The sequence below is a fragment of the Hemicordylus capensis genome, chromosome 3 (genome assembly GCF_027244095.1).
Source record: "Hemicordylus capensis ecotype Gifberg chromosome 3, rHemCap1.1.pri, whole genome shotgun sequence".
Classification (NCBI taxonomy): Eukaryota; Metazoa; Chordata; class Lepidosauria; order Squamata; family Cordylidae; genus Hemicordylus; species Hemicordylus capensis.
This window is the reverse complement of record NC_069659.1, coordinates 64262266-64289180: the sequence shown is the minus strand read 5'-3', so window position 1 is coordinate 64289180 and position 26915 is coordinate 64262266. Positions and strand designations below refer to the sequence as shown.

The following is a 26915-nucleotide window of genomic DNA, read 5'->3' as shown; positions in this document are numbered from 1 at the left end:
AAGTCCAACACATCTGTGCTGGACTTCCTTGACAATACTCCACTTGCATATAAGCTGAATTGGGTCACACCAGTGTTCCCTCTAACAGTGAATCCCAGATGTTGTTGACTACAACTCCCATAATTCCCAGCCAAAGGCCATCATAGCTGGGGATGCTTGGAGTTGTCGTCAACAACATCGGGAATTCCCTGTTAGAGGAAATGCTGGATCACACTATGGTCACTATTCCCCAATGGTTCTACACTCTGACATCTCACACCAGGTCCTGGGCACCACTCAGGATTAAGTGCAAGGTCACCTTCTCTCTGGTTGGTTCTGCACCCATTTGTTCTAAGGCACAGTCATTTAGCATGTCTAGAAATTTGTCCTCTGTCAATACCCACACATGAATTTGCCCAGTCTACAGTATGTGAGGGTGACTGAAGTCACCCATTATTAAAACTCTGTCTCTCTTTGACTCTTCTCTAATTTGCTTCTCCAACTCCAGGTCACTCTCAACATTTTGATCCAGAGGGTGATAGCACATTCCTAGTAACACATTTCCTTTCAGTCTCCGTGTTCTCACCCATAATGATTCTGTGGAAGACTCAGGTCTTCCTAGGTTGTTGGATTCTATCCTTTCTTTAATATATAGTGGTACTCCACCCCCAATCCTCCCCTCCTTGTCTTTTCTGTGGAGTTTGTACCCAGGGATAACAATGTCCCACTGTTTCTCACCAGGTTTCTGTTATGCTTACTATATCTATGTTTTCATTAGCAACCAAGCGCTCCAGCTCACCCATCTTGGTTCAGAGGCTTCTGGTATTGGTATATAAACTCCCTATACACAGAATCTCTTACCTGGCATTGACATGTGCTATCTCCCTTACTGTCACTTGACCTTTTTGACTAGCTGTTAGGTGTTTCCATCTGCTTTACTCCTGGTTCTACTCTATCCCTTTCTGGTCTATCTCAAACATTTGCACTATGACACCCGCAGGAATTTTGTTTATTATCTCAACATTTATTAGCTTAACAGTTGTCATAATTATCAGCAATAGAATCTTGAGGCATATAATGGTGGAACCTTTTTTATTTTATTTTATTTTATTTTTGCTATTTGCCTTAACTAAAGGGATACTCCTGTACCCTTTTAAACAAGCATTTCTAATAAATGATGAAAATAAAGGTGAGATAACTGACTTAAATTTTTTAAGGATCACCAGTAAATATAAACATAAACTGCTAACATTTCTTGTAACATATACTATAATATGATGTGCATTGGATAAAAGATAAAGAGAGATACTAAAAATACAGGAGATTTGTTATTAAGGATATTTTGGAAATAATAAAATAAACATTGAGCATCATGTCTTTTTACTGACTGACTAATTGGCCACATTTTTGAGCCCATAGTCTCAAAAAGCAAACAAAATGCTTCCTTTGACAATAACAGTGCTTTCATATGAATGTTTGTATATATAATGTCTTTGAAAAAAGACATTTAGTGCCACTTTTTGAAGCTTAGGGAGACATTGCTGCTTCTCCATGAGCAAATTCAGCCTCTGCCCACTATACGCCTATTTTGATAACCTCACACAGCAATATATTTGTAAACTGTAACAACAGTTCAGCTTTTTCAGACTATCAAAAGTTAGTTATCTAAAGTCTGAGACTATTTCTTTTAACAGGGGAGACAAACATAAGTTTGTATTTCTGTATATTAATACTTTGCCTGAGGGTAAGTGGCAACATAATTCCTATCACTTTTGCCTCCTGCTGCTCCAGTAGGGGAATCCAACCTGTCTGTGTGTGTGTGTTGCTTTCATTTCTGTTTCCTGCTGTGGCTACTGTATGACAGTCAAAGCAACAGCAGGGGGGCACAAAATAAAGAAGAAACATTGTGGAAAGTGGAAGCACTACAGGCTACTGTTGTCATTTTGAATTTGACACATTCTGCAACCTCACAGTTGCTGAGGGGGAAATTTCTGAACTTCCCAATTTAACTGCACAGGGAGATAGAGGTGCCCACTTTTGTTGCCAAAAGAAGTAACAAAACAAACATTTTTTCCAGTCTGAAGAGCTTGGGACTCTTTTATTTATTTTATTTTTAAGATGCCAATTGGAGCTTTGAAGTGTTGAAATTAGAAGGAATGACCTGGCTTGTATTTCCCTATGACTGATGGGCAAAAGGGAACTGGTACAGTTTATTCACTAAATATTATTATTATTATTATTATTATTATTATTATTACTACTACTACTACTACTACTACTACTACATTTATATCCCGCTCTTCCTCCAAGGAGCCCAGAGCGGTGTATTACATACTTAAGTTTCTCTTTCACAACAACCCTGTGAAGTAGGCTAGGCTGAGAGAGAAGTGACTGGCCCAGAGTCACCCAGCTAGTATTATGGCCTAATGGGGATTTGAACTCGGGTCTCCCCGGTCCTAGTCCAGCACTCTAACCACTACATCACGCTGGTTCTCATATAATATAATATAATATAATATAATATAATATAATATAATATAATATAATATAACTTGTGTAAATATAAATATATAAATATATAACTTGAGTAAGTCATCTGACTCTCTCTCTCTCTCTCTCTCTCTCTCTCTCTCTCTCTCTCTCTCTCTCTCTCTTTCTCTCTCTCTCTCTCTATATCTTGAGTAAGTCATCTGACCCTTGCCTGTATAGCCTTTTACAAACACAAGAGGAGACATTTAGGACAGAAACAGGTTCACCATATGATGGTGGGCTTTAATTTGTCCCTTACTGAGGAACTTCATATCACCACGTTACATGTGCCTGCCTCAACCTTCGTTAGCCTTCCTTCCTCAAGCTTCAATTCTAGGTAGTCCATTTGGAAGTGATATTTCATGAGGTTGTCACTCACCAAATTAGGAGATCATACCAGATATTATACAAGATTATGGGCAGCAGCCAAAATCTAGAATGAGTTTTTCAGGCTGCGTCAAGACAGAAAAAAGACTCTCAATTCCAGACGTTGCCTTGCTATTGCAAGGAAGGTCTTGCAGGAGCCATTCTCCAGTGCCTTACCTCCTGGTTCATGTACATCCCGTCCCTTCAACAAACTAGACGGAACCCAAGAAAAAAGTTCTCTTGGTTAGAAGATCCACTGACCTAGGAGCAGGTTGTCAATCTGTTCTGGAGGGGTAGCACTACTCTTGAAGAAGTAGGTTCACAGCTTGGGAGTGTTCCTAGAACCAGCTTTGCTTCTGGATATCCAGGAAGCAAATGTGACCATGGGTGCTTTTGCATTCAGCTGTGTCTATTCTGGAAAAAGCAGACCTCGTGATTCATGTCATCTCTGTGACTACTGCAATGGGCTCTACATGGGGCTGCCCTTGAAGCATCTAGCTGCAAGGTTTACACTTAGTGCTCAACCCCAGCCCCTCACACTTGCTGTACTTGGCTCTCTGACTCTGGCCTGCCTGCGGCTACTCCTGCTGCCTCTTGCCCACTGCTTCTCATCCACCATGTCTGAAGTGTTCCTCCCAACTATAGCCAGTCTTGGCCCCTAGCCAAGGAATGACACATGCTTTAAACTGGGACTGATAGGAGTACTAGAGCTACTTGTGTCACCTTCAAGCTTTTTAAAACCTTGGAGTTTTAAAAACTATGTGGCAACCCCTTTTCTCAACAATACCTCAAAACCAAAAATATGATCATCATGTCAGAAGTTAAAAGAACTTGAAACACATTTTAAATGACATATTTGAAATTTAGATGGGTGACGACTTCCAGTCTGTAATAGCCTAACACAGAAGGCTGTTTCAGACATTAGTTGCACCCTTGCAATCATGAGTCTGGCCATAAAGCGGGGTTTTCCCTCAACAGACAAGCCCCATCATACCCATGAATGATGGAGGTGGGGATTAGTGATGTAGCGGGGCAGGACTTCCTCCCCTTCACCTCACCACTCATGGCTACGGTGAGCCTTCAGACTAACAAAAGGAGGAGCCTAGAATAAAAAGTACAATGAGACCTTCCCTGAGAAATCAAGACCTCTCTTCAAGGAAAATGACTATACAAATCTGAACCATGGAGTTTAGGGTTGTCATTAGGAGCTGTCATTGTCATTACATCAATCTTTACACTGGGACATCACATTGGGTTTCTAGCTTAGGGCTTGACCAGCCAATTATTGTTTTTCTGTGTTGCTAGACTTTGATCAAAGACTACTTGGACTGGTGACAAGGCAGATCTACAGTTGAGTAGGGATGTTGTGAAGAAATGTACATGCAAAATGCTGGAGAGAGAGAGAGAGAGAGTGAGCAAGAGTTGCCACAGCAACCATGCATGGAATGTTGAGAGGAAGATTTGACTAAGAGGCAGTTGGTGACCATTGGACAGTTAGTAAGTTGGTTAGGAAGGGAGGACAAATTAATAACAGGAGAACAAAGCTCAGAGACAGAGTTTCTGTGTGGGTGACTGAACGGGGATAACTGAATGAGGAAAATTGTTCAGATTCTGTGTGGTGCTTGGCTAATTGATGTTCAGAGACTGTAACAGGCCAGTAGAGCAGTGGACAGTAATCTGGGGTTTGGAGTAAAAAGCCTGAATAGGAATCCTGAGAGAGAAAGGTGCCCAGGGTCAAAACTCCTGGTTAAACAGATAGGAGGTCTGTGTTGTTAAACCAAGATTCACAGATACAGTCGAAAACACTTTTTGTTTGTTTGTTATTTGTTCAACATATGGGAGTATTTTACTTAGAAAGGTCAAAACACTCTGTGTGGTGCCTCACAGTTGATTGATTTAGTAACATTATGGTGAGATGAGGTCTATGTGCCCTGCTTTGCAGAGATCATTAATTATATCTTAAGTAAATAATAATTTTGCTCTTATTTGTTTTACACCTTATTCTTTGTTTTATATGCACTAAAGATATATACCTACTGTATCCTGTGCTCATGAGGCTACATGACCAAGAAGTTACTTACTGAGAGCAGGATAATCATATGGTGGCAGCAAAAGCAAGTAATAACCTATTAAATTCAATGAATGTGGTGACACAACTGATATAAAATTATATTTTAAAAATCACATATCTGGATTTGAGAAGTGTCAAGATAGGTTCCTGACAGATGTGCAGAATGTTCTGAGCTCAGAATGTTTGCACTTGAAATGGGCCATTGAGAGTGTTCCATTCCAAAATGGAATGCCCTTCAAATGAAAGGCTTGTTCCATCGTAACAACCGGCTTGACCAGTTCTGACTGAAAATTCTGGGCATTTCCGCAGAATGCGAATGCCAAGAAAATTCTGTCGGAACAACTGATAGAGCCAGTTGTTCCAACAGAATGAGCCCTTGATTTGAAGGGTGTTCCATTTTGTATCGCAACAGTCAATGGCGTGTTTCAAATGCAAACATTGAGCTCAGAACATTCTGTACATCTGTACAATTGAGCAAACATGCAATAAACAAGGGCCACCACTAGAAGCACTAGTCTTTGTTGTGAACCGCCCTGAGACCTTGGGTTAGGGCAGTATAAAAATGTGCTGGGGAGCAGTTTCCTCCAAATGAGGCTTGAATGATGGACAGAGTGGGAGATTAAACACCAGAACATTTTGTAACTTTTTGCCATGAAACAAGCAGTTATAACTCTTTTAAAGAGTTTTTAAACCTTTTAAAAAAATCATTAAAAATCAATGAGTGAATCCACGATGCGTATCACTAGACTTTTTGTTATGAGTTTGTTGCTTTCTGATATAAAACCATGCAATTTCAAGCCAAACCATTTCCTACTCATAAAGCATGTTGTGATGGTGTTCCCTCTCATTATCTGGGAAAGAAACCAAATAGCTGCTTTTTTAGCAGTAAAGTACTTACTTGTTGGTGATGTTAATATCTGAAGCTTTTCACTTCCCTTTTTCTGAAACAGTGCAACAATTTATGTTCCTTACCTTGCATCATTACTTACCTTGTGTCACAGTTTTTGTGGAGAAGAGAGCTGGTCTTGTGGTAGCAAGCATGACTTGTCCCTTAGCTAAGCAGGTTCTACCCTGGTTGCATATGAATGGGAGACGAGGTGTGAGCACTGTAAGATATTCCCCTTAGGGGATGGAGCCGTTCTGGGAAGAGCAGAAGGTTCCAAGTTCCCTCCCTGGCATTGCCAAGATAGGGCTGAGAGAGATACCTGCCTGCAACCTTGGAGAAGCCGCAGCCAGTCTGTGTAGACAGTACTGAGCTAGATGGACCTATGGTCTGACTCAGTATATGGCAGCTTCCTATCTATCTATCTATCTATCTATCTATCTATCTATCTATCTATCTATCTATTCATTTAATTTCTGAACTGCCCTTCCAAAAATGGCTCAGGGCGGTTTACACAGAGAAATAACAAATAAATAAGATGGATCCCTGTCCCCAAAGGGCTCACAATCTAAAAAGAAATATCAGATAGACACCAGCAACAGTCACTGGAGATACTGTGCTGGGGGTGGAGAGGGCCAGTTACTCTCCCCCTGCTAAATAAAAGAGAATCACCATGTTAAAAGGTGCCTCTTTGCCAAGGTAGCAAGGGTGTGTTAGGGGTGTGTTAAAATAAACTCATGACATAGGTTCCTATGCCATGAGTTTATTTTGTTAAACTTGCTGGAATCTATTATTTGATTTGATTCCCAAAATCTAAGTTGTCGTATTGTTCTCAATTTATCTATGGTTATCTATTCAAGATGGTCTAGTCTTCAGGCAGTGTAGTATCTTTCCCCCTCCTGTCTCTAGTACTAAGCCTTGGCAAAGGTTATTTACAAAGCCAAACAAAGAAAGGAAGTAAAATAATTAGGCATTTAGAAATGCTGAAATACTTGCCTCATCTGCTGGATTGTTTGGTTTCAAACCGCCTCCATCCATTACAAATTCCTGTTCTAGAACAGAAAGATACTTCTTACTTGGCAGCTTCTTACTACTCATTTGTATATTTAAAAGGAGCACAATGCTTTACTGTGATTATCCCATCGATTCTTGGGATAGGAGGAGGAGAACCAAGCTGCCCCTTTGAGATGCTGCTGCTTCTCCTGCATCATCCACAGCACTGAGCTTGACCTTGGAGCTTTAGCCATCACCAAGGAGACAATGAGCACATCATAATAGAGAAACCACAGGTGATGTCATAATTACCATGCAGAGGTACCACATGCAGAGGTACCACATGTAGATAGGTACCAATCTCTCCCCAGTGCTGAAGGATGACACTTTGGCTGCACCTCTGCAGTCAAAGTGTCATCCTTCAGCACTGGGGAGAGAGTGGTATCTATCTACCCTACAAATATGTATGTGTATTATACCAGTCTATCCTGGGAGTTCTAGCTTTCTGCCTAGCCATTCGGGAGTTATTTATCTCTTTGAGTTTCCCACTGATCCCTATGGGGAAATTATCTGATGGGGACCATATTCAATTCTTGCACACAGGCCCCTTCAGAGCTTGCAATGCCACTGACTAAATTCTTGAATTGTTTAAACTCTTTAAGTTAGCCCTTTTAACTTAAATAAAATGCTTATTTTTTCCCTTAGAGTGTGTGCTTAATTTTCTAAACAGTGGGCAAACAGCTGAACACAAATCTGAGCCCTGTAGCTAAGCTCTGGCCAAGCAAGGCTTGGGAATAAATAATTCCAACACTGCTCTTCTGAAAGAATAACCACATGAGGTTCAAGCTTTTCAGATTAGGAAACTATCCTTGACTTCTTGTAACAGAACCCCCCATCTCCAATTACTGCATCTATCTATGTGGTGTGTGTGGCTGTTGGGATGTGGGGCTATGGGGGCTATCCTGGAGAGTGCCTACACATCTGAATTTGCAACGATGCTACTGCTCCTATTCCCAGGATGAAGTCACTGCCCATATATTGGCAATAATGATAAATGGGGCCTTCTGTTCTGGTAGTTTCATGTTCAAAGCACACACACACACACACCCCCGCACCCATGGTACACTAGTGAGGCATAGCTCAGAATATGTGAATCACATACTAGCACTGCAAAAGAATAAATATCTGCAGCTACAACTTTCAGGTCACAGTGCTGCTAGAGTGAGAAAAGCATACTACACATACACGTGTGTTCTTATGTCTCCCCTCTCCCTGGTCCACATTTATCTCCAGTATCCTGTTTCTTCAGAGCAGTTAAGGAGAACATAATAGTTAGACTTTTTATAGTCAGATATAACTGTAATCTAACACTAACAGATCCTAGCAAAAATATATAACTTGTCCCTACAATCAGGCGCTGTACCAGAGGACTGGAAAGTAGCTAATGTAACTCTCATTTTCAAGAAGACTCTGCTCCCAGTGGGGATCTAGGAAACTACAGGCTGGTTAACTTACCTTCTGTGCCAGGTAACTGGCTTGTAGTTTCCCAGATCCCCCCTGGATATGGGCCTTGCTGAAGGAGAACCAGCACGGCTTCTGCAAGGGTAACTCTTGTCTCACTAACCTTTTGGAGTTCTTTGAGAGTGTCAACATGCATGTTGATAAAGGCAATACAGTTAACATAGTATATTTGGATTTCCAAAAGGCTTTTGACAATGTTCTCCACCAAAGGCTCTTGAGTAAACTTAGTACTCATGGTAACTGGTTGATGGACAGGAAACAGAGGGTCGGAATAAATGAAAAGGAAGTAACTTTTCACACAGTGCATAATATAAATATGATAAAACAAACAAACAAACAAACAATGGAATTCTATGCCACGGGTTGTGGTGATAGCCACTAGGTTGGATGGCTTTAAAGGGGCTTAGACAAATTCATGGAGGACAGGTCTAATAATGGCCACTACTCTGGTGACTATAGGCCACCTCTAGCCTCAGAGGCAAGATGCCTCTAAATACCACTTGAAAAGGAGCAACAGCAAGAGAGAGGGCATGCCCTCATCTCTTGCCTGTGGGTTTTTCATGGGCATCTGGTGGGCCACTGTGTGAAAAAGGATGCTAGACTAGATAGGTGGGCCTGGTCCAGCAGGGCTGTTCTTATGTTCTCAGTACTCTGTATGTGCCTTTCAAGTTGGTACTGGGGCTTTAGAGGGCTCTGTTATTCTTATAGTCATCCCCTCTGCCCTCCAATACTGGGAAAAGAACAGCACTGCATCGAGATGGGAAATGGCTCTCACACTGGAGATTTTTATTAACCAAAATAGCCCCCATATGCACCTTCCAAGATATTGTTGTACATAATGTAGTATATTTTCTTCTTATTTATTTATTTTTAAATTCATATCCCACTCTTCCCCCAAGGAGCCCAGAACGATGCACATGGTTATGTTTACCTTTACAGAAACCCTGTGAGGTAAGTTAGGCTGAGGGAGAAGTGACTGGAGTCATCCACTGAGTTTAATGGCTGAATGGGTAATTGAACTCCGGTCTTTGTGATCCTAGTACAACATTCTAACCACTACATCACACTTCAGGGGCATATCTGTGGGGGGGGGGGCTGTGTTCACCCTGGCAGCCTTTCGGAGTGAGGGAGATAATGAAGAAAATAGAGAGAGGTGGAGCTGGGGGCCTCTCAGGAGATTTGGGCCCAGGGTTCTTTGAACCACCCACTCAATTATAGCTACACCCCTGTCACACTGGTTCCACTACACCACTGTAATGAAGAATATCCTACAATGGTTTCAGAAACAAATAAAATATAATGCAATCCACTGCATTATATTATATTATATTATATTATATTATATTATATTATATTATACAATGTTGATTAGAATCAACACTAAATGTGACATAGAGGAGAGTACTGAATTGTCAATACTGTAATGATACATTTCCTTTTTACAAACCACGTAAATAAGACAGTAAAAAAACCTGCTGATTTAAGAACAGAATTAAAGCTTTCTCATTTTGGCTCAGGCTCGACAAAGCCAGGAAACTGGAACCTAAAGCTGATGCCTTAAACAGATGTGCCATGTGATCAGTGTCACGAATTATGTTTGCTTACAACTTGTCATCTTTGCTGGCGCCAGGTACTCCATCCTCTCCATTTTCATTTCGGCCTCAAAGACCAAGGAGAAGTGTGGGTGCATGGAAGACAAGTTGTAAGCAAGCACAATTTGTGACATTGCTCAACATCGTTCCTGATCACGTGGCATGTCTGTTAAGGCATCAGCCTTAGGTTCCCATTTCCCGGCTTTGTGGAGCTTGAGCCAAAATGAGATCGCCTTAACACTTAAGGCTATCTTAAGGTCTTAAACTGGCAGGGTTTTTAGAACTATCTAATGTCTAGTAAAGCCCAACTGAAAGTGCTGAAATAAAATTTCATGACTGAAATGATTTCTGACATTCAACTCCACTGCCAAAGAGGGAAGCTGCTGTTTAGTTTTTAACAGTAGCTTGCATATTTGACCATGAACATGTTTCCATGAAGTACTCAAATGAAAGCTATGGCTGTGTATGCAGTTCACATCAAGAGTATGTAACATCTTTCACATAGGCCCAGTTCACACATTAATGGACCCATGGTTCCAAGCCCCCCTCCTCACTCTCCAGTCTTCCTTCAAACGTTGGGGAGAGGGGCCTCTCTGCAGTTAAAGAGACTGAAAAGAGGTGGGGGATCTGGCTGTGCGGGCTTCCTTCCTTCCTGAAAGACACCCCACACAGCCAATAGCAGCCAGTGCGGGAGGAACTTCCTCCCTCAACTCTGGCTTGGGAAAAGGCTAACAGTGGTACCACATTCTAATGTACCACTGCCACCGGCAAACCAGGTTGGGGCAACAAAACCTAAAGATAACTGAAGGTGACAAATTGAGTTTGCGGAGAGAAACTGTGGGTCCATGTCCCCCTTTAATTGTAGTTCCCTGGGTTCAGATGTTTGGTTAGCAAAACTGGAGGTGAAGGGACCTCTGGTTTCATATTTCCTCTGACCCCGGCCATACAGTGTTTTAATTAAACAGTCATGATAAGCAGGATTTTCAGATATAAGGTATCTGTGTTATGTTCTGCTCCATTCAGTGGGTTATCTGGGGTTTCTCACCAATACTGGTGTGCATACACACACACACACACACACACACACACACACACACACACACTCCCCTTAAGTTTTATGCAGCCCTTGCACAAATCCAGTTTTTACTTGAAAGTTCTGAGTGTACAACAAAGGTTAGAATCCATTTTGAAGTGCAGATGTGTGATAATTTATTTTGATATGATGCTTAGTGGAAGCTTAAATAACAAATATGCCAGAGCAGACATAATCAGTGCATGTAGCACCTTGGCACTTCTGGGACAAGACCACAGCCAAAGTTCTAACAGCTGACACTGCTACAAAAGGCATTATCGCTGTTCCTCTCATCAAGCCCTCTAAAGACCAGTCAGTTTGAATAAGTATCTCTAGAAGTTTGAATCAGCACTTCAGCTACTTATTCTCTTGAAGTAGCAAGTTACTTTCAAGCATTTCTCCACTTAGCTGGTGCTTCAACAACTCATAAGTGGAATTCTGCTATAAGGTAGCAGTTGTCAACCTTAGTTAACTCTGGCTGTGTACAGACAATAGCTTTTCAGACACTGTATTAATTTAAAAAACTGTAATCCAGCAGTCAACTAAGTCTCCAAGGTAGCTAAAAAGACATTATCATGTATGTATGTATGTATGTATGTATGTATGTATTTAGCATTAAACTTTTATACCACCTTTCATTAAAAGAATCTCAAGGTGGTTGAGAAAACATTTAAAACAATATAAGACTATAAAAGTGTTACACAATAAAAATATTAAGTTGGAATATTAAAATACAAATCTAATTAAAAGTTCTAAAAACATACACAATAGGATCATAAAATACAGAGCAGAAGCAACAAAAACAACACTCATAGAAAAGCCTGGGTAAAAAGCCAAGATTTCACTTCCTTTCCAAAAACTGTGATGGAGACTGAGGAGTAGATGCCCACCCGGAGAGCATCCAAAGTCTGGGAGCAAAAACTGAGAAGGCTATATCCCACGTGCATGACAGTCGAGCCTCCCTCATTGTCAGCATACGGATTAGAGCCTCTTGTCAAGCAGGAAGAAATCCTTGGGAACAGGCGGTCCCTCAGGTATCTTGGGACCAAACTGTTAAGGGCTTTAAAGGTCAAAACCAGCACCTTGAACTGGACTCGGAAACAAATTGGCAGCCAATGCAGCTCTTTCAAAATGGATGTAATATGATCCCAGTGGGAAACTCTGGGTCCTGAAATCCTAGCCACCACATTTTGCACTAGCTGCAGTTTCTGAATATTCTTCAAGGGCAGCCCCATGTAGCGTGCATTACAGTAATTCAGCTGTGATGTGACTAAGCCATGGGCAACTGTGGCCAGATCTGCCTTCTCGAAAAAGGTGTGTAGCTGACACACTAGCCAAAGCTGTGTAGAGGCATCCCTCGCCATCACCTCCACCTGTGCTTTCGAAAGCAGAGCCAGGTCCAGCAACACCCCCAAGCTGTGCACCTGCTCTATCAAGGAGAGTGCAACCCCATCCAGAACTGGTCGAGTCTCCTCATCCCAATTGGCTCTTCTACTGACGAACAGCACCTCCATCTTGCCCAGATTCAATATCTATTAGCCCACATCCAAACATCACTGCTTCCAGGCAATCACTGCCTTCAGGACATCCACTGCCTCCCTAGGATCAGATGATAAGGAGAGATAGAGCTGAGTGTCATCTGCATATTGCTAACAACTCAGTCCAAGTCTCTGGAAGACCTCTCCCAGCTGTTAAACAGCATGGGGGACAAAACCTGAAAGGACCAAAGCCCATCTGTTTCTAGCTCAGCAGTCTCTCATGAAAGGAGGGGCTGCTGGGCTGCTCAAGGCTCATAAATCTCTAGAAAGCATGCTTGAGGAATGGCCAGTGGCGCAGCTGGTGGGCCACCTGTAGGTGGCCGCCAAAGCTGGCCATCAAAGGGGGCCAACCTTTGGCGTTGGGCCTTCGGAGTGGGACTGAGGACTGCGGGGAGGTTATGTTGTGGGTGGGTGGAGGTTTGGGCTAGAGGTTATTGGCAGTTTTATTGTACTGAGTTGTGCCAGGCCTGTTTGCAGACATGTGTTTGGGCTCTCTTGAGTGGGATGGTGCGGGGAGGTGCATCCAGTAGTTCTGGGGCGGCTATTGCTGTAGTGGTGGGAAATAAATAAAAGAATTGGCACTGGTAGAGTAGCTGGCCATTACAGGGGAATTACCATTACAGTAATTTAGTAACTGTTTCCACTTACAACTGCTTTGCGAACTCTCATGCCTTGGGGGGCAGCTCCAACTACCCTCAGAACCTGGCCTTGCTTCTCTGCAATGCCAGGTCAGTTCAGAATAAGACCAAAATTGTCCATGATTTGATCGTGAAGCTGACCTGGCATGTATAACTGAGACCTGGCTGGGGGAGGTGAGTGGTCCAGTGTTGGCTCAGCTTCTTCCTCCAGGTTACTCTGCTGTGGAGCAGGCTAGGGGAAGTGGGCGGAGGGTGTGTGTGGCGTGGCTGTGGTCCATAAGAATACCATCTCCCTTACCAGGACCCCTGTGAGACAGTTGACTTATAGTGAGTGTGTATTTCTGAGGCTGGAAACTAGGGATAGATTGGCAATTCTTTGGATGTACTGTTCACCCTACTGACTCCCTAACTGAGCTGACAGAGCTGGTCGCGGAGTTGGTGTTGGAGTCTCTCAGGCTTTTGGTCCTGGGGGACTTCAATATCCACTTTGGGGCCAGCTTGTCTGGTGTGGCTCAGGAGTTCATAGCGGCCATGACAGCTACTGTATGGGCCTATCCCAATTATTTTCTGAACCAACTCATATTGCCAGCCACACATTCAGTTGGGTCTTCTGTTCAGATTAGGGTGGTGTTCCGTGGATGGGGTATCCAGTGGTTTCCCCATTGTCATGGATGGACCACTACCTGGTTAAGGTTGGTTTCATGTCCACAGTCCACCCCCGCAGGTGTGATGGACCTATTAGGATGGTCCGCCCAAAAAGGCTTCCAAAAGGCCTTGGAGGGTTTTGAAGTTGGTGTGGCTGGTGATTCTGTCGATGCCCTAGTGGGAACTTGGAATAGGGAACTCACCATGGCAGCAGACATGATTGCTCCTAAGTGTCCATCCTGACCTGCTTCAAAAATGGCCCTTTGGTATACTGAGGAGCTGTGAGGGCTGAAGTGGCCCATGACTGGAATGCAAGTGGAGGAGAACTCAGCTCAAATTTGACAGGATGAAGCATAGGACTCATTTGTAGGCTTATGCAGTAGTGGTGCTTGTGGCAAAAAGGGGGATTTTGGTTAGTGTGCATTGCACCTGCGGGTTCGCATTTGGCAGAACTATTCTGGGTTGTGAGGAGTATAATTTCTGCTCCTTCTATTTCAAATCAGTTTCTGGAGGTGTTCTGCTGTGACGCTTTTAATGGGTTCTATGAGGACAAAATCTCCTGTACTCCTTAGACTCCACTATTTCTGCAGGGTCTATGAAGGAGGTGTCCAGCGATTCCTCTTGCAGTGGTTTCAATCTGTGACTCCTGAGATTGCGGGTAATCTGCTTGGGGCAGTGCAGCCTACCACTAGTTCTCTGGATCTTTGTCCAACTTGGCTGCTTCTACCTAGCAAGGAGATTGTTGGAGATGGCCTAGTTAATATCATAAATGCATCGCTGAGGGATGGTAGGGTGCCTCCATGTTTGAAGGAGGCAATGGTTAGACCACTACTTATGAAGCCTTCCCTGGACCCCTTAGCGATGGATAGTTGTAGGCCAATTTCCAATCTCCCTTGGTTGGACAAGGTAATCGAGAGGGCGGTGGCCGACAATATGTAGAGAACCAGGCCTGATTTGTATACTAAATATGCTTATGAGCTAGCATACAAAATTAGGCCTGTTTAACCAGTGTCACAAAGTGGTATTTTATACAGTGACCATGTAGGATCTGGGCACAAGGAAGAAAGGAGACCAAAGCAATCCTAAATGATTCAATGGGCTTTATTGAGTATAAAAGAATAACAACATCAATCTAACTGAGCAGAAAACAGAACAATCTATCAGTATTACTAACAATATTTCAACCCATCTTATTTATTTATTGTTTCTCTTTGTAAACCGCCCTGAGCTATTTTTTGGAAGGGCGGTATAGAAATCGAAATAATAATAATAATAATAATAATAATAATAATAATAATAATAATAATAAAAATCATAACCCTAGCCAGCAACCCCATTCACCCAGCGTTCCTAACTAACATATGTGTGTGTGTTCAATCTCCCTAGAGCCTAATATAATTCAGATTTAGGTGGAAAAGGGGGGTAAGGAAGGTTTAGGACTGGCATGGGTTGGGGAGATCAGGAATTAGTAGAGGGAAGAGGGGAAGGGAGAAGGAGGGGAAAGGATGGAGGGATCCAAGGCTTGTGGAGCAGCATATTACCAGGGTCAGAGGCTTGAGAGCAGTGGGGCTTTCAGCTGAAGGAGAGAGGCTGTAGCTGGGAACAGCAGCTTAGGAGCGATGCAATCTTCTAGCAGTCAAGCAGGCAGTTTGCTCAGAGCGTGGCAGAGGGTGAGCGTACCATGGCTGGGGAAGTCTTGACTTCTCACTGCGCAGCAGAAGTTACAGACAGTTCCTGTCCATGGACAGAGTTCCTGCCTCTAGCCCTGCGGCTTGGGCAGCAAACCCTTTGATTGCTCATGAGCAAGTCTTGCTTGTAGGCAAAAGATTGCTAATCTGCCATGTCCAGAGACTCCTTCTTATAGTGGTTCAATTCTTTGATGTCCATTTGAGTCTTCTGGATCACAACAGGTGTCCATTCCTGTTATCCTCTGGATATTGTCTTTTAATTATAGCTCAAGATATTTGGTCAGTCCCAGGTAAACAGGGTCTCAGTTCATTTCCTGTTAACAGATTATTGTTCTATTGTCATTCCCCAAAACAAATCTACATCTTCTCCTGACTTGTCCCAAGAATGTTAAAAGTCAGGAGTTAGTGAAAGAATTAGTGAAATTAGGAGTTAGTGAAAAAATTGATTATCTAGACCCATTTCAAACTGGCTTTAGAGCTGGCTATGGGTCAGCCTGATGGTCAGCCTGATGTCTTGGTCAGCCTGATAGGTCTTTTGGATCTCTCAGTGGTGTTCAGTACCATCGACCATGGTATCCTTCTGGATCGCCTGAGGGAGTTGGAGATGAGGGCACTGCTTTGCAGTTGTTCAGCTCCTATCTTTCGGGTAGATTCCAGATGGTGGATCTTGGTGACAGTTGCTCCTCAAAACAGGAGCTGTTATATAGAGTCCCTCGGGGCTCCGTTCTGTCACCAATGCTTTTCAATATCTACATGAAACCACTGGGTGAGGTCATCAGGAGATTTGGTGCTGGGTGTTATCAGTATGCTGATGACACCCAAATCTACTTCTCCTTTTCATCTGCATCGTCAGGAATTGGTGTTCATTCCCTAGATGCCTTCCTATAGGCCGTAATGGGCTGCATGAGGGATAACAAATTTAAACTGAATCGAAGCAAGACAGAGGTGCTTATTGTAGGGGTTCCGAATCTGAGGGATGAGTTAGAGCTCCCTGTGCTGGATAGGGTTACACTCCCACAAAAGGAGCAGGTATGGGGCTTCGGAGTACTCCTGGACCCAGGCTTCACTCTGGTATCTCAGGTGGAGGCCATGGCCAGGAGTGATTTCTATCAGGTTTGGCTGATTTGACATCTGCATCTATTCCTTGAAGAGTACACCCTCAAAATAGTGGTGCACCAGCTGGTAACTTCCAGGCTTGACTATTGCAATGTGCTCTACATGGGGATACCTTTGTATGTAGCTAGGAAACTTCAGTTAGTTCAAAATGTGGCAGCCAGATTGGTCTCCAGGGCAACTTGGAGAGACCATACTATGCCTGTTTTGAAACAGCTGCACTGGCTGCCAATATGTTTTCAGACCTAAAACAAAGTGCTAGTTATTAAGCCCTGAATGGTTTCAGTCCAAGTTACCTTAGAGAGTGTCTTCTTCTGCATGATCCTCACTGCACATTAAGGTCATCTGAGGAGGTCTGTCTCCAGTTACCACTGGTACATCTGGTGGCGACTCAGAGACAGGCCTTCTCTGTAGCTGCTCCTGGACTGTGGAATGCACTCCCTGCAGAAATCCATAAACTGAACTCTTTATTGACCTTCAGGAGAGCACTTAAAACCTATCTGTTTGGCCTGGCCTTCCAGGGCTTTTAAATTGTTGTAAAGGGTTTTTAATGTTTTAACCTGGTTTTTCAGGGTTTTTTAATTGTTCTGATTGTTTAATTATTGCATTATGGTGTTTTATAATAGCTGTTTTAATTGTTAATTGATTTTAATTGTTCTGTTTTAATTGTAAACCACCCTGAGCCATTTTGGAAGGGCAGTATAGAAATTGAATAAATAATAATAAAAAATAATAATAAATACAATGGCCAAGGAGCCAAGCACTAGTTCCCCAGCAACACTTTCTGAAACCTCCTACTGAATGGACTAAAGCCGTTCCAAAGCAATACCTCCAATCCCTATACTTGAGAGGTGGTCCAGAAGGATACCATGGTCAATGGTATTGAATGCTGTTGAAAGGTCCAGAAGAACCAATAGAGACACACTCTCCACTACCAAGATCCTTGTGTAGGTCATCCACTAGAGCAGGGATTCTCAACGTTGAGTCCCACGATGTTATTAAACTCCCATAATCCCCAGCCTTAGTGGCCTTTGGTTGGGAATTATGGGAGTTGAATTCCAATAACATCTGGGGACCCAACGTTGAGAATCCCTGCACTAGAGCAACCATGGTAGTTTCAGTCCCATATCCAGAATGGAAGCCAGATTGAAAGGGGTCTAGACAATCCATATCACCCAAGACGCTCTATAGCTGGGATGTCACCACATGCTCAATTACCTTGCCCAAATAGGGAAGGTTATAAACAGGTCTATAGTTGTCCAGGTTGGAGTGATCAAGGGAGAGCTTTTTATATAATGGTCTTACCATTGCCTGCTTGAGGCATGGTGGTATCTTGCCCTCCCTTAATGAAGTGTTTATTAATTATGATGATTATATGGTATTTATCATATGAAACACACCCAGTTTTTAAAACATCCTATAAATGTTGTCCTAATACTTGTCATACTGCATAATAAGTATGTAAATTTTAGAATTAAGAGGCACTGCTGAGATTTATATCAATTTGAAAGTCATATGTCCAGTTCAGATGACCCAATAAATCATGGTTCTAATCCTCTTGAACCTGCATACTCCCTCTTCCTCCTTGCTACCATCTTCTCAGCTCCAATGCATAGCTCCCACATTGGAGTGGATCTGTTGTTGATTCTGTAAAATAACAGCTCCACAGCTGATCTAAACCCAGAGTTTTTATATGTATGTTAAAGTTGTGGTTTTAGATGATTATACAGAGCTCTTTTTACCTATTGTGATGTAGATGTTAGTGCATAAGTAGAGGAGGTGAGGAGAGGTGAAAGCGAGAATGTGCAGGCATGAGTGTCTGGAAGAGGGGTTAAGGGGAGGCAGTTACCCTCCCTGGATTAAGCCAGCCCCACTGAATTCAATGGGGTATATTCCCAGGTAGGTCGGTATAGGATTGCAGCCTTTCCCCCCTGAGATGAGATGAGGTTTTACATATGTTCAAAGAATGTTTAATGCTATATGATTGTTCAGATTTGGAATGTTATCTGGGCAAAAAGGTGTAAAAACTCATGAGTCCGGTGGAGAAAAGCCCTGCAGGCAAGACTGGGAAACCCCTAATGGGAAGAAAAGGGGCAGTTTAAACATGTTCATTTAGAAAGCAAAGTTCAGTTGCTGAAGTGAGCAGCTGGAACTGAAAGTTCACTGTGTAAAAGTGTCTAATGTACAGCCTAATGGAGAGGCTGGGGGTGGGGGAGAATATTGTCTTGAGTATCACATGTTTAAAGAGGATCAGCTGTATGAGCTATGAAAAGAAACAGTTTAAAAACAAAAGCCTGATTCAGACATTATGCTGTATGAGTATACAAATGCCTGTACACTTGTACATGTGTTTGTGTGAATGACTGTACCTGTATTCATTTTAAAAGTGAACCTGGATATAGGCCCTTCAAATGCATGGTACAGATAGGAAGTGTATTTCTGTACCTGCATTCAACATAATATATGAATGACTCTACCTTTGTACACATATGTACCCGTGTATTATTTATTACTAGCTGAACCGGTGCACAGCATCTGCGCTACTAGTCTCTCCTTGCCGCTTCCTGCAACCTTCTGCCCCAATCTATTACCATTCATTTTCGCCCGCTGGCCACCTCCTTTGGCAGGGCCCGCTGCCTCCTCCACCGCTCTCCCCCCTCCCAGCCCCCATGCTCGCCACAACAGCCCCAGTTGCTCGCCAGCCTGCGCCCAGCCATTTTCAGGAGCCCGCCGCCACCGCTGCTCACCCAGCCAGGCTCCTCTCTGCGGCACGGCTCAACCGCCCTCTGCCTCTTCTCCTCTCACTGCCCCTTGCTAGCCCGCCGCCACTGCCGCGCGCCCAGCTGGGCTCCTCTTGGTGGCGCGGCTCAACTGCCTGCCGCCTCTTCTCCTCTCACTGCCCCTCGCTAGCCCGCTGCCACCGCTCGCTCCGCCGGGCTCCTCTCCTCTTCTCCTAGCCTCTTCTTCTCTCGCTGCCCCTCGCTAGCCGCCCCCAGCTCCCAGAGCGGCACCCCCTCGGCCTCCTCCTCCGGGCGGGCTCCTCCAACCCCCAACTGACGTTTCCAACCCTCAGTCCCATACTCTTGCAGCGTGTCGCGAGAGTTCCGCTGCCAAATCCTGAGCATGCATGGTCCCAAGAGAATTAAATATATAGATTTATTTACTACATTTTTATACCGCCTTTCTGCCTTGACAAAGGCACTCAAAGCAGTTTACAATATTAGAAGAAGCAAATTACAGAATGTTAATAAAAGGTTGTCTCAGGCTGTTGGTCTTTTCAGGAGCTGAGGACAAGAGCTCCCTGGCCTGGGTGCATCGTTTCATGTACACTGTACATCCGTTGTACGAGTGTTGAATAGAAGGTGTAAATGAGCCTAAAGATTCTTATGAAAGTTGTATATGCCTGAACTGAATGAAAAGTGTCTGTAACAGTCAAAAGAACAGTCCTGTAACTAAGCAAGTATACAGCCCTACTTTCCAAGTAGATAATCGAACTAACGTCAGAAGTTATAATTCATAAACTTCCATTTTACTCATCTTCATCTTTAAGGAATCTGTGAATAACTTAGTCTGTACCCCCATGCCTACAACACCATGTTATCTCAACAGAAGAACTTTATGTACACAGATCCTGAGATCCTGTATATTTATACAGAGACTTTAAATGGTGGCAGCAAAATAAAGGACACACTGAGAGGAATAAAAACCATAAAATCAATTCAAATAAGTGCATTTAAGAAACCACCCTCATAACACTCTCCCCAACCTAGAAAAAGTCCTGCAGATACCCATTTGTGCAGGCTCAGGGAGGTTCAGATTGCATTTACAACTGTTTTGGGGTCATCAGAACCTGCCCATTGTCTCTGATAGGGAATTTGTTTCTATATGCCCCAGTAGGTCAAACTTTATGTGAGACCCAGTTGTGTGTAGTTTGTCTCTGACTTACTTTTTATCTTACAAAATGTAGCTACCTTGCAGTCTATATTTAAAAACTGTTGTGAGGTGAGAGGTGGGGCCGGCCCTAGGATACATAGCACACTGAGTGAGGTATACTACTAGTAGTAGCAGCACATGTGTTGCTTGGCCTCAAATGCAATTTTTCAGTAATGAGGGAGGGACAGGTAGGCTTTCTGAACATGTCCAAAGGCAAAGTTAATAAGCAGCAGCCAAAGTAATTTTATAATCATTTCAATGACATTGGTTAGTTGAGTGGTATATAAATATAACAAATAATCAAATAATGTTGCCTGCCTGTTAGAACACCATTCATGTGCAGTGATTTTTCCTGGTCCCCTCTTACCCCTGCTGTTCCCATTCTCTCCTCACAAAATATGTCACCGATAGTTGGGGAACCGTCAGTGTTATCCATTGGAGACAGCAGAGGGCAGCGGCGCATCAGAAAAAGCTCTGCATGTTAGCATTGCATGTCATAAAATTGGTCTGGATGCAGCTCAACATATATTTATCTCCCATATTCCAGGCTCGGCCTTGGCCTTCTAGTAAAAATGAGCACTGTGTCAAATTACACACAATGTTTGTTTTTGTTTTTGTTTCTGCTATGGAGCTTGAAATTATTCCAAAGGCAGAAACTGAACACGGATACTTTGGTTCTTTCCATTCCCCCGCTATAAAAATCTTCAATGAGCTCAGAGCTTCGGACAACCATTTACAAAAACAGAATAAAATCTCAGACAGAGAAAAATATATCACTAATGGCAGGTTTTCCCAGCACTTCTATATGTATTTTTTCCTCCAACTTTCTGCGAATCTGTATTGAAATGCAAAACAGGCAGCTGGAATTTTGATATGTCTTGGAGGAGAGGCTAGATTTTTTTATGGGGGGAAGAGTAAATTGGTGGGCTTATTTGCAAAGCTGAAATAATCTAACAATTGGAAATCATCACTGAATTTGACTGGCTAACATCATTGCTATATGTTTTCCACTGCATAATCTGACACAATTAAATGATAATTCAAGATACCTAAACATAAGAGGAAGATGTAGTGTTTGTTTAAGAATCTTAAACTTATCAGTACTGCATTAAGCAACCACACATGGATTGCAATAATATAATGCTGATGAGCTGGAAGACTTTTTGTCCTCAGAGTATATTAACCTTGGTCTTCTGGGAGGGTACTTTGGCCTTCCTTACTTCCTGACAATTGCTGGCAACCACTGAAGTTGCAAAAAGATAATTTATGGACTGAGAAGAACTTTAATTAAAGTAATAGACATATTAAGAGGCCTCTTTGAATTGATTTTCAGAGACTAAGTAGATTCAGTTTGTTTTTTATCTGTATACATTTCCAAGATAGCTCTTCCTCTGCATTGTCATGACAAATTTTGGTGTGGGAGACATTTTTGAATGTGTATAGGTCTTATATATGTCTATCTAGAACATTTTCCACTAAATATATAGTAATAATATATATTATATATATATATATTTAGTTTGCAGATGTTAAACAGCAGATGCAATCTTTATTATCAGGCAAACTCTTCCCTTTGTGCTGTATATCAGGCACAGTGAATTAACTGTGTGCTGTCTGTAATGATAGGTATAAACTATGTTTGAAGACATTCACTTAAAAGACTAATGCTTTTTACTACTGCTACTACTACTACTACAAATATGTATATACTACTTTTCAACAAAAGTTCCCAAAGCAGTTTACATAGAAAATAAATAATAAAAATTAAGATGGTTCCCTGTGTCAAAAGGGCTGACAATCTAAAAAGAAACAGAAGGTATGCTACTAGACAACCACTGGAGGAATGTTGTGCTGGAGCTGGATAGTGACAGTTGCCGTTCTCCTGCTAAATAAAAGGCAATCGCCACTTTAAAAGGTGCCTCTTTACTTTGTTTACAGGGATGATCTTAGAAAATGTTTGTGAACAGGCCCTAAGGTCATATGGGTCTGCCAGTTCGGTGGAGGGTTTTGGCCTAGTGTATTATTGCTGGTAAGGGTTGAGCCTGCTGATCACAGAAGTGCCCAACTTCATGCTTACAGTGTTCACCTCTTTAGATGAATGTTGTAACTGGATGTGGGGGGGAAGAGTGAATGACATGCTGTGTGGGACTTCCGGTGTACTTTAGCAGGCTATATGGGAGTACAACCTCCTTTCTGATAACATTCAAATAGGGATCAAGCCCCATCTTTACCTCCCCCATTCCCACAATACATGTTGATGTACCCAGTCTCAACTGACTTGGCCCTGCAAATTGCAGTCTAGGGATGCGCATGAACTGTTTGTACAGGTAGGGTGGAGTGTGGTTACCTTAAGGAGCAGGTAGGCAGGTAAGCCTTACCTGCTCCGCTGCCACTCCGCCACTTTTCTGGGCACAGCACCCGTTCGAGCAAAGTCCACACACAGCTGTGGCACTGTTCCCTGCAGGCTGCACATGGCATCAGCGTGCACATGGCTGGCACACATGGACCTGGAAAGGTGACTGAGTGGCAGTGGAACATGTAAGGACCTGCTTAACTGCTCCTTAAGGGAACCACTCCCTGTTCCATTGAACCATTTTGGCTGTGGGTGCCCGAGCTGGTTCGGCCCTTCCCAAAGGAGGTGCCAAATTGGCTTATGCACATCCCTATTGCAGCCCATTCATCTGGCTCCATATAAATTCTGAAGTTCTGCCAGCCCCTTTATTTTAGTGGCAGCTCAAGTCAGCACCACAACCTGGAAGGAATGTTCTTCATCATAAAGAGAGTTGCAATGTTTAGCTTTGTCCAGATCTCTGAATACTTCATGGGTTGATCCAGTTGTTGTTATCCATAGGATTGTTGTTGTTGTCGTTGTTTAAGATATGACAAGTAAAGTTCAGGAAAGAATGGGACACTAAGGCTGGTGAGGCTGCTCTAATTTGCTCATGCATACATGGTGAAATCACTGAGCTATTCCAGGCAAGTCAGAATGTTCATTGGGCCCCATGGAAGTTTTGACTTTTTCCTATCCCGCCATCCCATATCACAGGCTGCTTATGAAACTGCAATTTCAAAAGAGCATAGTGTACTGCTGCTTGAAAAACAGAAGTCTAAACTTCCTTTGTATATATGGAGCTAGTTATATAGGAGCACAGTGGATGGGATATAATTGTAATAAATAAATAAATAAATAAATTGCATGGTTCTTTGAATCCAGGTCACATTCAAATAATCTTTCACAAGAGACAGAAGAATAACTTTTGCAAGCCTAGTATCTCAAGAAAATACAAGTCATTTATGAGGTTATTTAACATTGTCCCTTTCCTGCTTAAAATTGCCCACAGCCCATATTTCACTTCCTAAGCAAATTACTATTGGCAAGATCTCAAATATATGGTGTCACTAATGTGTCCACTTTAATAGAATGGCTTGTCAGGACAGCCTGCATTCTTCAATACATCAACATTCAGTACTCACACTAACAATTCTGATTTAATCAGGACAGAAAATGCCCTACTTTTGGAAATATCACTTTTTAAAATCTGATTTCTGTTGTATTCTTTTTCATAATCAAAATAATCTACAAAGTGCAGCAGCCTTCTGGAATAACAGTGCCCATATACATTTGACACATGAAATAGTTATGAAATATGTATAAGAATATAAACTATTTCACTATGTAAGGCAAGGACAAAGCTATTCTCACTAATGTCTACTATCAATAGCAGGCTTCCTTTAAAATATATTTTAAAAACACGTTCTTACTCTTCTGAAAAGTTGGTAACTTGCATATATTGTGATAAAATGTGTTTTCAATATATAGCATCACAGTTTGATTTATTAGGCAGTTTAATGACTTGCTCTAAAAGGTGGGGTTTATTTGTTATGTTTTTCTTTTTCTTTTTTGGTAGAGATTTCTTATTGTAAGGTCAAAATGATTCCCCCACTATGTTTCCTCATTCTTACAAATGTTATGCTAGGGTTCCCTATGCATCACTTGGGTAGAGGGATCTGCACAGAACAATTCTGCACTTCCAATGTAACATTATAAGCATATGAAGCTGCCTTAAGTAAGTCCGAGCACTGGTCCACCTTGCTCAATACTGTCCTTTTTGATTAGCAGAGCTGTTCAAGGTCTCTGGCAGATGTCCTGATAGCTAGGATTCTTTTAAATGGAGATGTCAGAGATTAAATTTGGTATCTTTTGCATGTAAAGCAGACACTTGACAGGTAAAATAAGGAAAACATTACAATTTGGGAGTTAAATTATCTGATATTTTCTAAGAAATTTGGTTGTTGTTGTTGCTAGGGTCTTGGGATGTTAGTTTAATTTAACCTTTTAAAATGCCTGTAGCTCACGAGTGAAGCACATGCTTTACAGAAGGTCCCAGTTTCAATCTCCAGTATCTCCAGGCAGAAGACTTCTGTTTGGAGAAAGACTCTTGCCTGAAACCCTGGAGAACCAGTGTTAGTTAGTATTGACAGTACTGAATTAGATAGACCAGTGGTCTAACACTGAATAAGGCAGTTTCATATATTTATATATCTAAAGTATAAGATAAAATAATAGTCTGTATATGTTATATATTTTTAACCAAATCACAGCATATTTCTGCAGCAAGTTAGTACAGCTGGCCCTCTTTATTAGTTGGGGTTCAGTTCTTGCCTATAATCACAAGTACGAAAACTGTGAATAAAAAAACCTCACCCCTATGGGAATCTAGGGGCTAGGGTCCTAACAACAAGCCAAACATTTGGAAAGGGGGAGAAATAAGCCTAGAAATGCACAGTACCTTGCTTTCTAGGGCCTCAGAGCTCCAGAAATGCCCCACCCCAGCCCCAAATTAGCCAACATTTGGCAAATATTCACCAACATTTTTTTTAAAAGAGAGAGCCTCAAAATGGCTCTGTGAAGTAACATGTGGCTGGAAGTGACATGGGAAGTCATTTCTGGCTACTCAGCAACCACGAATAGGCAGATTTTAGCTGATAAAGGAACCTGGTCTTGAAGACCCATCCACAGATATGTGGAACCATGGGTTCTGGGACCATGGATAACAAGGGTCACCTCTACATATAATGGAGCTTAAACCATAAGCACATTTAATTTAAAGGTCATTACTCCAGCAAGAATCCCAGTCATACAGAGCATGATTTAACATAGTGGTGGCTTGATTGCAACATGCTGCTAAACCTTTTTTTGTGGGAAAGGCAACACAAACTAAAACCAAGCTGATATTGCATCCCAAATGAGCATCTCTGTTCCAGTCAGTCCTGTATGATCAAAAATACAGTTTCTGTTCCCAAGTTGCTTCCCACTCAGTCACCAGGACCAGCATCCAAGGTCAGCATTATTGGACAGCTGTTAAGTGCCCAGGACTTTCAGGAGCGTTCACTGCTGACTCTTGAGATAGCCTCTATACTCATAATCTTTGTGTAGTGGTTGCAGATCAACAGAGTCAGGGCTCACCCAGGTAGACAGGAGTCCCTGGGGGGCAGTTTGCTGAGGGGCCTCCAAAAGCTTGAGCCAGCCCTGCTTAGTAATATTGCAGCATCATGTACTTCCTGACCATACACTGCCATGAATGTGTCCCAATAATATACTATTTACTGAACTAAGCAGTAAATAAAAGGAAACAATTTCTTGCATTCAGGGAATTTAAAAAATATTAAAATTTTCATTGTATGAGTATTCTCCAATATTGTGTTGTGTTATTCATTATAGTAATCATTCCTGAGAAACAACAGCGGGGAGGGAATCCTTCTTCATTGGAAGAAAGAGCTGAGATCTTAAAGGACTTTGTAACTGGGTTCAGATGGGGAAAAATGATTTGTTGTTGCATGTGAAGGGAAGAAATGGAAAGCTTCCTTTTACAGTTTGATACAAACTCTATTCTCCCATTTCATCTGAACTTGGGGGACTGTGGTTTGTTAAAAAGCTACAAAAAATTGATAGGCCAATATCAAACCAGTGATCTGAACAAATTACAGCCCCACACATTTGGACAAAATGGGAAAGAGTGCTTTGCATCAAACAACATAAGGGGGCCATTCACACAACCTACTGGGTGTGTTGAATGACTTTGCAAACCACGCCTTCCCCTAGACGATCATCCTGTGCTTGGTAGAAGTGTGGAGCACTCTCCTGCATGATCCACACTGCTTCCTGCAGCTCAGAGTAGGGAGGATTGCATTTATGCTGGGACCCATTATCCTGGCCTCTGGGTATACCACAGTACACTGTGCACCAAGCGTGGTGCATTGAAGGATTCCCCTGGGGAACGGGCACTCTAGGCCCCTGTCTCTGTGTCAGCACGAACTGCAAGTAGCCCTTGTTGACACACTATCCCAGCAGCC

General features: G+C 42.4%; 1 protein-coding gene and 1 long non-coding RNA gene across 17 annotated transcripts in view; one reads left to right on the top strand and one right to left on the bottom strand.

Moving 5' to 3' along the window:
* Positions 1 to 26915, bottom strand: part of EPHA6 (EPH receptor A6) — a 750202-nt gene that overhangs the window by 438817 nt on the left and 284470 nt on the right. The window lies entirely within an intron of this gene.
* LOC128350438 (uncharacterized) overlaps positions 4330 to 26915 on the top strand; it is a 78430-nt gene continuing 55844 nt past the window's right edge. For 4 of the 6 annotated variants that reach the window (XR_008319321.1, XR_008319324.1, XR_008319320.1 and 1 more), the window contains exons 1-2: positions 4394 to 4784; positions 4900 to 4992. This is a non-coding gene — a long non-coding RNA (uncharacterized LOC128350438). Of the gene's footprint in view, positions 4372 to 4393; positions 4785 to 4899; positions 4993 to 26915 lie in introns of those variants that run through there. The other 2 variants (XR_008319323.1, XR_008319325.1) reach the window with 2 other exon arrangements.